The sequence below is a fragment of the Dermacentor albipictus genome, chromosome 6 (genome assembly GCF_038994185.2).
Source record: "Dermacentor albipictus isolate Rhodes 1998 colony chromosome 6, USDA_Dalb.pri_finalv2, whole genome shotgun sequence".
Taxonomy (NCBI): domain Eukaryota; kingdom Metazoa; phylum Arthropoda; class Arachnida; order Ixodida; family Ixodidae; genus Dermacentor; species Dermacentor albipictus.
Genome location: NC_091826.1, coordinates 49,480,698 through 49,494,243, shown reverse-complemented (window position 1 = coordinate 49,494,243; position 13,546 = coordinate 49,480,698). Strand labels below are relative to the sequence as shown.

The following is a 13,546-nucleotide window of genomic DNA, read 5'->3' as shown; positions in this document are numbered from 1 at the left end:
AAATTAGCGTGGACACAGCATATATATAAACACGTCAGGGCGTGTTCAAGGAAAATGCGTTCGATAAAACGGCATTCCTCCAAACGCAACTGACACCACCGGTTCATGACGCTTTTCAGTATATTTCATTATCCTGAATAGAAAATGTCCTTGTTCTCATATTTCAGCGGTAAGGAACAAAATTATAATAAGAAACACACTCCATCCCAAAACCTTAGTTTTACATTAGAGTAAAGTGGTCGCTTCAGCGTTCTTATCGAATAGGCCTTCTCTGGTTGAATTTACAGTAAGATAGAAAACAAAGGAGCTGCATTTCACTGGAATTTTTAACATCTTATAGTGTCCTTGAACGTACCACGTGAACCTACTTCTGTTCATGTATTTAGTTTCATTCCTACATGCTTTATGAGTAAACAATTAGAAAAAGGCGTGCTGTAAGACTTCATTCTTCACCAAGACAAATATGTTTTACGCAGTGAGGCTGGGAGAAAAGTGAGATAACTTTTCAAATGAGGCTATTACTCAATTAAGGTTCAAGGGCTAACGACAGCAGGAAGTCATGGAAATACAACGCGATAATATAGGCTGCTATTGAAAACAACGCAAAGGCAACGAGTGAGGATATGGCCTAAGCCTACGGCAAATAGTGCTAAGCCAAAAACAAAAAAGAAGAAGAGCTTTGCTGCATTATGCATGCATATTTACGACCTGAGAACCTTGAAGAACATGGTCCTTTGTCACTCGTTGCTTGTAAGGAAATTACCAGTGTACGTCCGTGAAAGGCACAGGCGGCTACGGGTTTCCTAGAAGTGTATATACTGTGAAAGAGATCTGTCGACTGCTCTAGCAGTTGAGTAGTGTGCAGGATGCCTTAGGAAAGAAATAAGTGACCGTTCACGGAAGACGCGCCCAGCTTGCCATTCCCAGGCAGCATATCATTAGAATAAGCAGAAACACTCAAGGCGTCCTCGCATTCCGGAAAAACCTGGCTCGGATTTCCAGCAGACCAACAATCGGTCAAAGAAATCCCAAGTTCTACTCCAAGTGCATTCTATTTAAGTCACAGTTCACATTCTATAAGTCACAGTTCCCTGAATGCGCGCCCAGCTTTCCATTCACAGGCAGAACAACGACACAGTCTTCCCAGAAAAGATTTCCATGGTGTGGTGTGGTCGCCCGGGTATGATCACGAGGCGTAGACAGCATATCCTTAGAATAAGCAGGAACACTCAAGGCCTCGCATTCCAGAAAACCTGACTAGAAAATCGGCCGGACCAACAATGGGTCAAAGAAATCCCTAGTTCTACTCCAAGTGCATTCCATATTCCGAGAATGTTTAGGCCCCTGTGAGCGCCCGTAGTGGTGTGTGATCCATTGTTCGTCAGACACCATGGGCCATTCAGTGCGCGGGTGAAAATCTAACCGTGACCTTGGTTTTGACACGTGTGAAGATTCATAGCGCCCTTCTGCAGCCATTGCCAATATCGTTATTATCGCCACGTGGTTTGCTCGTTGACCAAGCACCGAACACCGGCCCGGTGGTTTATACTATTCAGCCATATTATATTTTGGGAATTACACGAGAGATCTTGTTTATACTTCAGGAAAACATTATCTTTAAAAATTGAATTCTGCGTCTTTACGTGCCAAAACAACGATCTGACTATGATGCACGCCGTAGTTGCTAACCCAGAACACTTTAAACAACTGTGGTTGTTTAACATGCAAGTAAACCTAAGTACACGGATGTTTTCGCACTTCGCCCTCATCTAAATGCGGCCACCGTGGCCAGGATTCGATGCCCCGACCTCTTGCTTAGCAGCCCATCACTATAGGCACAAAACAACCATGGCGGGTAGAACACATTATTGAGTATGCTCATAATAAAAAAATTCAGCGTACTTGGGTGAAATAAGTCCTTTTCAATAACTTACAAATGCAAGCACTGCAGAGGGTAAGTGAGGATATTTAAGATGGCCATATAACTTACCCGCCTGAACTGGAAGACGTCTAAAACAACTAAAGTCAAATTCACTGCTATGTACTAAATCTATTTGTCGAGTTATGGAAAGAAATATACTAATACAACGTTTTGAAAACCGTGGTTTATTTACACTTCGACTCTCGAGGCAATTGGTCAAAAGATGTAGCTTCACTGGAAATTAGGCTGTCATTCTGCACAAGACCACGCAATACCAATCTCTCTCTTTTTTTAATGCGAGATTAACACGAATTAGGATTAAATTCTAAACTTAACGTTTTCTTCTTGGTAAAGACGAATAGTTGATAGTGTACATAAAGATCCAAAAAACAAACATGAAATTACAGATAAACAAAAGTATAGCTTCTGCGGCATAAAAAGCACAATAAATTTATTCTAACTCGTTATCATAGGGTGTGATATTCGGGGAGTTCTTGTCGACCTGCCTGCCTATTGCTATTTTTGCTGTTTCGTTGATATACCATATGGTCATCCGAATCGATATGATAATAGAACGACGCATAGCCCGATGGACGAAGACAGAGAGACGACCGGCATTGCACTGACATCCAACAGTATTTGATTGCCGTTGCCAAATCACGTGTATAATAAACGTGAGGGCGCGTGCGAAGAAAATAGAAAGTGGACGAAATTCGTGCGCTCAATGCATGGTCCTGTTTGAATGATGTCCGCCCTCTGAAATGGTCACACCTAATTTTGGACCCTTACTTATCAAGTGTCACTTTTTGTCAGTGCGACGCGTTGATGCGAAAATACCTCGATGGCATTGTTTTCTTCATAAACTGACGGAGAAAATATATTTTTATATATTTATTGTATGGCGAGAGAACAAACTTTTCTTGTCAAAATCTGAGTATTAGAAACGCTGGCACTAATAATGAGAATAGTGTTTCTTAAAAAATGAATGCATTTGGGAGGAGAAAGAGTAGTCAAGAAAATAGGGAGGCTTAAATTGCTTTGACAACACTATTGGCCGCATTGCATGACCGGCGTATATAGGTCACTTTCAATTGTAAAAGGCATGGTTCTTTGAAAACGCGAACTATTCTGCTATACATTTTCTGCGAATACATAGTGTTTGGTATTTTATTAGGTTCTCAATGTGCTTGCCGTTTACGGAACACGTAAGATACAAAATTACCTATACACCCCATTTCTCTTGTTTTCGTCCAGAGAATTGTTAAAGATCACCTGGGACATATGCTCGAAGTCTCGTCTCTTGGCACGATAATTCAGATACGTGAAGAATGCTTTCACGAAACTTCGGCAACCAGAATTGATAAACAAGACTTCTTTAATCAACTCTTCAAATAATTAGGGTAGGGCACACTTGGCTATGTAATAGTTCAGTGCGGTGAGCACTTTTCGCCTGAGCTACTAGGACGTACAATAGAACAAACGGGAAGAGGAAGAAACGGCTGATATAGATATAAAAAAAATATCACACCTCCCAAAACAGACACGTGGGGTGGGATCTACCACGCTGTCTGAGCGTTTCCGTTTGCTATAGGTAACGATGCACCTTGAAGTGAGGTAGTATTTACATCAATAACAAAATTACTTTTCATATACATATTCGAAAAAGCAGAAATGGAACGACCACGCTTCGTCGCCCTCTTGTGAGTGCATGACGCAAAACTTGTGTCTACAGCAGTATTCGCTCCAAGGTGACAAGCCTTGAAAGTCACCGGCTGCTATTCGTTAACTACGGTATGTGCCGTAAAAAAAATTTATATAAGTTTGTAAGCCAGCTTCTGGCAATGTTTCACCAACGTTTTTTTATGGCCAGCTGAGAGGAATATCACATACAACAACTACGGAGAACCGCATAAGAAGATTACCACGTGCTGTTTTGCACCTCGGAGTTTGTCTAAAGTAAACAGAGGGTTACAAGAACCTGTACTTGTATAAAATGAAAGAGTGTGAGGGAGAGGATAGTGCTTTCTTTTACTTGCCCTCTTCAAAAACTCTCCGCTTTTTCACACCGCAGTCTCATTCTCCTTCATCACCTTCGCTGCTCGCATAGTTAGCCACAGCCCCCTCAAACCACGTGACCGTTTCGAAGCTCCTCCCCCACGACGACAAAGCCAATGAGTACAACTTGTCGAGCACCCGCCTGAAGTTTCCTCCTCACATCGCCGCTTGCAGAGAGCCCTGCCAGGCTTTAAAAACCGTAGCAACCTTCTCCGCAGCCAGACTTGCTCCAGTAGCAGCGACGATCGTCCTTAACACGTCGCATACATCGTCAGCCCACGTGCTTTAACCGATCACTGTGACCAAACATCGACTTGCTGACCGAAGCTGCTAACGACGTTCGTCAGAGGGACACCGCCTGCTGGAGAATCGACGTCATCATGGCAGAACCACAGTTCAGCTGCACCACTGCCAACAGCGAGAACCATCTCGTTCGGGGCCCCCCGCGGTCCTTGGAGCAGGGCCACCTGGGCAGACGGAACAGCGGCCCGTCTACCTACCTCGTCCGAAGGAATGACAGCGCCTTCTTGCAATCGCGACCCATTACGTTTTTGGAGCCACTACCAAGCGTCCGCGTTTGCTCCGGCTGCTCGGTGGTTCCTGCACTGGCCGTGCGACTCCCCTGCGGCCACACCCTGTGCGAGGAATGCGAGCAGAACGCCTTCATCCGTCCGACAGCACGGCTGCGCCGAGACGCCAGTGTTGTTGTAGCCAAGCACCGCACAGGCCTGTGTCCCGTGGACGAGACCTACTTTGCCAAATGCCAGCTGAGGGCCGTGATCTTCCCCCTGCGTAAGCTGCACCGCCATCGCGCCTTCTGCGTCAACAGACGCTTCGGCTGTCCATTCCAAGGCGAGCTGGGAGAAGTCAAAGGGCACTGCTTCAGCGACCGCTGCGTCCGACGCAAGATCTGCCTCTTTTGTAAACGGAAAAACATCCTGGCATGTGACACCCGGCTGCATTCGAAGCACTGCTCCCCATACCAAAAGCGAATGTCAAAGCAGAAGCCTAGCCAAGAATGAAGAACACTCCTCGTTTAATATCGCAATATGTGAATAAAGAATCATGTTCATGTATTTCACGCAGCCTTTGAGTGATGATTACACGTGCCTTGTGATCTGCCTGATACGGTGTGAACACGAGCGTGACGTGAGTTTCCTGTTGTTATGCTATGGGGTTTTCAAAACCACTTTCTGATTAGGAGGCACGCTGTAGTGGACGGCTTCGGAAATGTCGACCCCCCGAGGTTCTTTAACGGGCCCCTAAATCTAAGCACACGGGTGTTTTCGCATTTCGACCTCATCGGAATGCGGCCGCCGTGACCGGGATTCGATCCCGCGACCTCGTGCTCAGCAGCCCAACACCATAGCCACTGAGCAACCACTGCGTATGTGAGTATCCTTTGGCATACAACTCGAAACCGGTTGTTTCTGCCTAAATGTTAATGTGGCTCGAAGTTTTCAGTTAACCAGAGTCGGGAGAGCACAACTACAATGACTTAACGTTTTTGAGGAAATTCGCGGAAAATCAGTGCTGGGGGGCTAAGCAGTATTAATGTGTATTGGTGAAACAGGCGCCGTATTACAGTAGTCATTCTGGTTTCCTTCCCATTTGTAGCATTTATATACAAGCCGTAAGATTTACCTAGCCTCCAGCCAGATAATTAGCGCTTCCTTGCCTTCTCACGCAACAGTTCCCCGATTCCTCGTTCCCCCCCCCCCCCCACACACACACAACCCTCCTTTTGTATGGCAACAGTGAGCGAAGAGTCACAAGGCCATTATTCGTTTCGCTACAGCGTCGATTCTACCCATGCTGTGCCTGCTCTCTGCCATTCTATCTAGATTCCCTCTGGACATGCACGTTAGTGAAAAAGTAAGAGCTGCAATTTCTGCAATGCTTTTGGGGATGTCAGCGATAATTACACCTGGCAATAGGGGAATGCTGCGAAGCCCACGAAGCTCAAGATGACATTGACCACATTCTTCGTGGTGCATAGGCCCAAACGAGTTTCTCGCGTCACCATTGCTCTGGCCCGCACTCCTGAGGTGGATACCCACGCTCTGAGCCCCCCCCCCCCCCCCCCCTTGCGGTATGGCAAGCAGCAGCAGCGCCAGCAGCAGTGGGAAAGTCGAAGCAACAATGAAAAAAAGCCTCGCTTTAAAAAAAAAAGAAGTTACAGTACTATGCCCCTACCTTAAGTGGATAGGGTGCGAAAAAAACAAGGTTGATTGCATGATACGAAAGGCTTTTAAGAGGGCGGTCGGCGTTCCACTAAACTCGAGCACCGAGAAGTTTCTGGAGCTCGGGCTTCACAACTCACTTGACGAGTTAATCGAGGCGCACGACACTGCGCAGTACTAATGATTATCTAATTCAAAGACGGGTCGATGCATCCTCGAGGCACTCGGCATCGCGTACCACACTCAGCATGGAGAAATGATGGCGGTTCAGGCTTCGGTCCGCGACCGCCTGATCATCCCGCCGCTTCCCAAAAACATGCACCCGACGCACCACGCCCCGAGACGCAACAATCGAGCAAGAGAAATTCAGAAGAAGTTTGGCAACAGTAACAAGGTGGTGTACGTAGACGCTGCGCGATATGAAGGAGAGAAAAGCGCACACGCGATCACGGTTGTAGACCGCACGGGTAAGTGCCTCGCGAGCGCTACAGTGACCACGGGACACACGGAGGCGGCCGAAGAAGCCGCAATAGCCCTAGCACTGGCCACGGGACCTAGCGCTGCGATTGTGAACAGCGACTCGCAGGCGGCAATCCGCGGCTTCGCGCGCGGTCGCGTCTCGCTGGAAGCGGTCCGCATACTCCAAATTTGTGACGACGGCGACTCGTCATCGCCCTCGCAACCCCAAAATTCTACAGCCTTCCTCCTCTGTACCCCGGCACACGCCGATGTCCCGCTCGCGGGCAACGAGGCGGCCCACGCCACGGCTCGAGGTCTCACACGCCGAGCCGCCGCAAATTATGGGGCCGCCGCCCCCGCCCCCGAGAGCGGGGCATCGGATCTGCCTAATCGGGACACTACAACAGAAATGCGGCAACAAGAATCACAATGGGCGTGGGGCGATCGCCTGACCACGTTCAGAGATCTCACACAACACTACAGACTCCAAAGACGCACATTCCCGCCACCACACGACAAGTTAAACAGGAATGAGGCCGTAACTTTACGCTTGCTACAGACACGCAGCTGCCCTAGCCCCGCGGTCCTACATCACTTCTACCCAGGTTTATATCCAACAGATGCCTGTAAAGCTTGCGGACAGCGAGCAACGCTGCGACATATGCTCTGGCAATGTGCCGGCAACCACGGTAATGGGACCACATCCGTTCGCGACGTGTCCGTAATCGCGGGCCGTTGCCACAGTACGGGAAGCCTCGAGCTCGCTTCTCCCCGACGCCGCCCCAGCTGCGGGGCCCGCCGGGGACCTTCTCCATCGGCGTCACCGCCGCTGGGAGGCGGCTCTCAAAACTTCAGAGTTGGCAGACCAGCTCTGGGCCGTCCGGCAAGCCAAAGATGCCACCCGAGTCCAAGGACTTGGAGCCGCCACCTGAGGCCACCACAACGAAACTGCCAGTCATTCATTAATAAAGTTTCTTCTCTCTCTCTCTCTCTACAGTACTCTGAATGCGCGCCCAGCTTGTCATTTGCACTCATAGGCACAACAATGGCACGGTCATTTCGGACTGGGTGTCCATGGCTTGGTCGCCCGGGTATGATCCCGAGGTGTGAGCGGCATATATCGTGTGATCAAGGAGAAGTACTCATTGATTCCTTGCATTTTAAGAAACCTGGCTTGGATTTCGGCGAGACCAACAAACGCTCAAGGAAATCCCAGGTTCAGCTCAAAGTGCATTCTATTTTCCGAAAATGCTTACGCACAACTAAAGGCTGGTAACGGTGCTTGCTACTTTGTTTGTCAGGCAAAAATAGCCCTTGGGAGCACGGCAAAAATTGACACGCGACCATCGTTTTGCCACTTGTGATGATTAATTGCGCCCTTCGGTGGCCGTTGCCATTGACGTTGATGTCACCACGTGGTTTGTTCCTGAGCCTTGCACTCTACCGCGGCCCTGAGGCTCGCACGATTAACCCGGAATACATTTGGTTAAAAAAACGAAACATTTGGCTTATGTTTCAGGAGAATCTTCTATGTTACGCTAATAAACAATTCAAATTTTCTGGTTGATATATGACTTATATACAAGTCTTCAAGTTCAAGTTTATTCATATTTTCTTGCGTGCATCACAGCAGCATTAGTGACGTTACTACATTCGGGGGTGCCATTGCTAGGAAACTGTCAGGCGTACCAGCTAATGCTATACATATCCGATATAGACTGCAGCATGCTATAAAAGCGACCCATGAGCAATAAATATTAACAGAAAAGCTAGGGGAAACGACATAGCTCAAAAGTCAAAGTAAACAATTAAAATGAAAATATTGTATATACCGTCCTGACAATATACAACAATTAGTGTAAGCTGGAAAACATGCAAATGCAAAATAGTGTAGGCTTCATGAAATAAATTAAAACACTGAATTCAACAAAGCCAAAGGAAAAAATCGCTGTACAAAGCGGTGCAGCAATAAGCGAAAGCAAAATTGATGCTTCCAGGACCAATAGAAACACAATAGACTATATTTTTCAGCCAGCATGGTTGCTTGGTGGCTGTGATGTTGGGACGCTAAACACGAGGTGGCGGGATCGAATCCCGACCACGGCGGCCGCCATTAGATGGGCGCAAAATGCGAAAACGCAAGTGTACTTAGATTTAGGTGCACGTTAAAGAACCCCAGGTGGTCCAAATTTCATGAGTCCCCCACTAAGGCGTCCCTCATAATCAGATCGTAGTACTGACACGTTAAATCGAATAATTTAATTCCTGAACTATATTTTACATGACTCAAGCATGCGTAGTAATAAAAAAGAAAAGGAAAAACGGAAGCAACATGTAATATAAGCAATACTAGAATTTTAGAATTATTAATTAGTGCAGACCTTGATATAACTTGTCTAGTAAATGTTTCTTGTGAAGGCATAGAAACATATGCACCGATGATGGTGATTTCATTTCGTATGGTATGGAATTCGAAACCGATGTCCCAGAGAAGACGGCACTTAATTTTCCGTGGTTTGTTCGAACTCGGGGAAGTCGTAAATTATGATTTGCAGAAAACATGGTAACGTTAGTATTTTTGAGGATATAGTTTGGGAAAAGTGTCACAATATTTAAGCTTGAGGGCAAATAGTTGTATCGTTTATTTCAACAGTTCTGTTAGCGGTAGAATATTCAGGCTTTGGTAAAGAGGTTTCCAGAACGTAAAAAATATTGTTAAAGATCATTAGTCAGAGCGCTTGATTTGGAAGGCGTTGAAGGGCTTATACGTGACAGTAGTAAGTGGTACCCCAAGATGATATACAATGAGAGAGATGGCGATGAATGTCGGAGTAATATAGTGAAATAATCATGTGTCTCTGGAAATAGTTACGTAATTAAATGATTACATGGATGCCATAAAAAATCCCCATTATTAGTGAATGAACGTCACCATTATGGTTTAAATCCTCGTCTAAGGTAACACTTAAAAACTTGGTGCTGTTAATAGCCGGTATTTCTTCTTGTTCTATCATGAGCATTACGGGAGCCACTTTAACAATTGGTAATTAAATATTACAACTTTAGTTTTTGACGGGTTATTCTTGGCTCGGATAGTTATTCTTGCACCAAGCGCTGACATTATTCAAATCAGCGATGACCTTTTCTAGCAATAGCGTGATGTTTTTGTGAGATGAATATATAGTTCAATTATCCGCATATAGTAAGCTGTCAATGTGGTGAAGTGTTAGGGGCAAGTCATTTATAAATAATAGAAAAAGCAAATTACCTAGAATAGATCCCTCAGGTACTCCTTGGTTAGTAATTTTGGCAGTGGAAATGCTACCATCGACTGCGAAAACCTGGCCCCCTTTTTTTAGGTAACTTTTTATAATAATCAAAGCTGGACCAGTAATCCTGTAAGTCTCGAGTTTATGAAGGAGAGCTGTGTGATTAATAGGGTCAACAATAGGGTTAAAGGGGCTGGGGGTGAGGGGGCGCCTAAGTAAGGTGAACAAAAATTGCACCAAACAGTGATCCATCATCTAGAGCAAGATTAATTTTATTCGAGAAACTAATGAGTGCCAGTTCAAGAGCATTAGGCGTAAGGTGCCCTTTACCATATGGTCTGGGAATGCAAAAAGAACCCGCGGACAACGCCTATCCAAGCTGCAACCGAAGACCAGTGGCAGGCACAGCTGACAAGCCGAAAACCTGAGCACCAACTGCGGCTGGTTAGCAGGCCCAGACTTTCAGAACAGGAGCACGGTCAAATTGAATAGGGTGGCAGCCCACCATATGGCATCAACAGTCTCCGAAATAAAGTATACTCACTCTCTCAGGTGTTGGTACTGAAGCTTTTCGGCCACATTACTTAATTAAATTGAAGAATGCGGATTGGACGGTAATAAATAATACATTCGCGGTCCCCTTCCTTGAAAACGGGAGTTATCTTTCTGTTTTTATAGAGCGGTTGGAAAAGTAGTGTTCCTCAACATATGTTCTTGTGATGTTAGCAAGAATAGGTGAAACTTCATTGTATATCCGTTTTATTCTTGAAGGGTAAATGGAATCTAAACCTGCCTCGGTTGGTTTAAGTGATGATATGACAAAATGAACTTTGCAACTGTAGAAACTGGATATAAGTCAAAGGAATGTGCACAGCACGAGAAATGAGAGAATGATAGAGGGCGTTGAGGGCGTTGAGGGCTTTCGGTGTAAGAAATATAGTCATTGAAAGCGTTAGCAACATTATTTGGTTCAGTATATGTGTTCGATGCAATCGCTATTCTAGTTAATCGTACGCGGGAGTCATTTTTGTTCATAAACTCTTTAATAAGATTTAATGTGCTTTTGATTGTAGCCACGTTTTGCACCTTTCAAAGCTGAATTGAATTATGAAGTTTTGGGGCCGAAACAACGATCTGACGAAGAGGCATGCCATAGTGTGGGAATCCGGAATTTTGGACCACGTGGGGTTAAGCACACGAGTATTTTCGCATTTCGACCCCTTTGAAATGCGGCCGCCATGGCCGGGATGCGATCCCCCGACCTAGTGCTTAGCAGCCCAACACCACAGCCGCTAAGCAACCGTGGCGGGCTTTTCAATACTGCACCAAGTGTATTCGAATATATTTTAACGCGAATTAGTAGCGTTGTGTTAAATGGTTACCATTTTAGTTTTTTTTTGTGCATCCTATCATTCTGAAAAATTGACCGCAGTAACCCATTTCTAAAGAGAAAATACATAAGGGAAAAGGGAAATACATTTGTAGCAACTGCTCCGACCGGGTGGATGTCTGATTTTCCCTTTATTAATTGCTTCTCTCCACTTTGTGGGTTTCCGCACAACTACTACGTCAAACACATGCCTTTGCTTCGTGTGTTGTCGACAAATTCGACTTCGCCCTGCCATCTGCTAGCCGCCTGGTTACCTCAGATGGTAGAGCGGCTGCCCCGGAAAGGAGGTGGTCCCGGGTTCGTGTCCCGGACCATGACGAATTTTTCTTCAACTCTGAGGCGTTTCTTTCGAGGAACCCGTGTGGGTTTCATTTGTAGCAACTGCTACGACCGGGTGGATGTCTGATTCTCCCTTTATTAATTACTCCTCTCCACCTTGTGGGTTTCCGCAGAACTACTGCGTCTAACCCATTTGTGATCCACTGATATTTGCAGCGCTAATATTTATTTCGGAGTAATTAGGTACCAAACCCCTAATTACTAGCGGAATTACGACAGCACTAAACAGAGTTTCCCTGTTGACGAAGCCTATTGAATGGCAGTAGTACATTTAATCTTCGCGGCCAGGTGTTTGAGACCACAAGAGGAAATTTCTGCATAATTGCGAAGAGCAGCTCCCCCTCCAGAAATAAATGTTGTGTGCCCCTTGAACTAGGCACACCTAATTTTGCATACTTCTTTATCATGAGTCCCTTTATGTCACTGCGACATCTCGAAGCGAAAATCTCTGAACGGCATTTTCTTCGTGATCAGTGCAAGCAAATATATTTTCATATATGTAACGTATGGCGAAAGAACAAACTTTCCTTGTTGTAATCTGTGTTTGAGAAATGATGCCGCGAATATAGAACATTGTGTTAATTGAAAAAAAAAACGTATGTGTCTATGAGGAGTGAGAGTGGTAAGAGAAATCGGAACGTTTAGATTGTTTTAACCACATTCAGGGCCGGATTCCAGGATCAGCGCAGATGGATCACTCTTACTATTATGAAAGACATGGTTCCATTATTACATTTACTATGATACTACATGTGCTCTGAATGCATGGTGCCTTTGGCGTTTTATTAAGTTCTCAATATCCTCGCCCTTTATACAAAACGTAAAATACAAAATGACTTGCACCCCAATTTTCTTGTTTTAGTTCAGAGTATTCTTAAAAGGTTGCCTCTGACATATATCCGAAGTCTAGTCTTTGAGCTCGATATATAACTCAGATAGGTGAACAATATTTTCATGAAAATTCAGCATCCAGAATGTCTTGGTGAAATACGGTTTTCATAGCAACTTGCTAATGTAAGCGATCCAGATAGTTTTGGGGGACCTTTAAGAGGACCATATAATTTACATGGCGCAAATGGAAGACGTTTATCACAACCACTTACATCAAATTCGCTGCCATGTACTGAATTCATTTGTCGAGTTTTCGAGGGAAGTATGACATGCTAACCTTTTCAAGCATGTCATTTATTTACACTCATCTCCAATCCCTGATGCATGCGGTCAAAAGAATCAGGTTCGCTGGAAATTAGGCTGCGATTCTGTCCAAAGCCACACAATAGCGATCTCGTATTCTTTCTTTTCTTTTTTTAAGTGCCAAATAAACGCAAATTAGGAATAAGTTCTCAGATAAACTTCTTTCTTCATAAAGGCGAATAAATCAAAGTGTGCATAAACATTTGATAAACATACATGAAAGTGCAGGTATACAAAGTATACCTTTTACGACATAAAAAGCACAATAACTTTGTCCTAACGCTTTATCACAGGGTGTGTTTTTGAGCAGTTAGAGTGGACCTCCCAAGAAATCCTACACTTGATTTTTCGCTGATATACCACATGGTCATTCAAATCGATATTATAGCAGAACGACGTACAGCACGAAGGGCCAGAACTTATAGAGCCAATACATGCTGCGCTAGCTTCCAACACTTCTTGTTGCCGAGGGCGAATGCGCAGAAACTGAAAAGCGGACAGAAGTGATGGTCTAACAGCAACTCATTTGTGCTTAGTAAATGGATCGCGGACCAGTGGCCACTGCGAGGCACTGGCGATGTCTGCGTTTAGAGTCACTGAAAAGATGCCGGCAATCTGAATATCTAACCGTATTTTCGTAATCGCAAAAGCAGGTCATATTTCGGGAAAGTAGATATGCGTTTCAATTCGAACCAGTCGCGCAAAACGCGAGAAAGGATGCCGCCTTACAGCGGGC

General features: G+C 45.2%; 1 protein-coding gene across 4 annotated transcripts in view; it reads left to right on the top strand.

Moving 5' to 3' along the window:
• The window catches only part of LOC135918671 (tyrosyl-DNA phosphodiesterase 2-like), a 281,692-nt gene that overhangs the window by 79,664 nt on the left and 188,482 nt on the right, over nt 1-13,546 (top strand). The window lies entirely within an intron of this gene.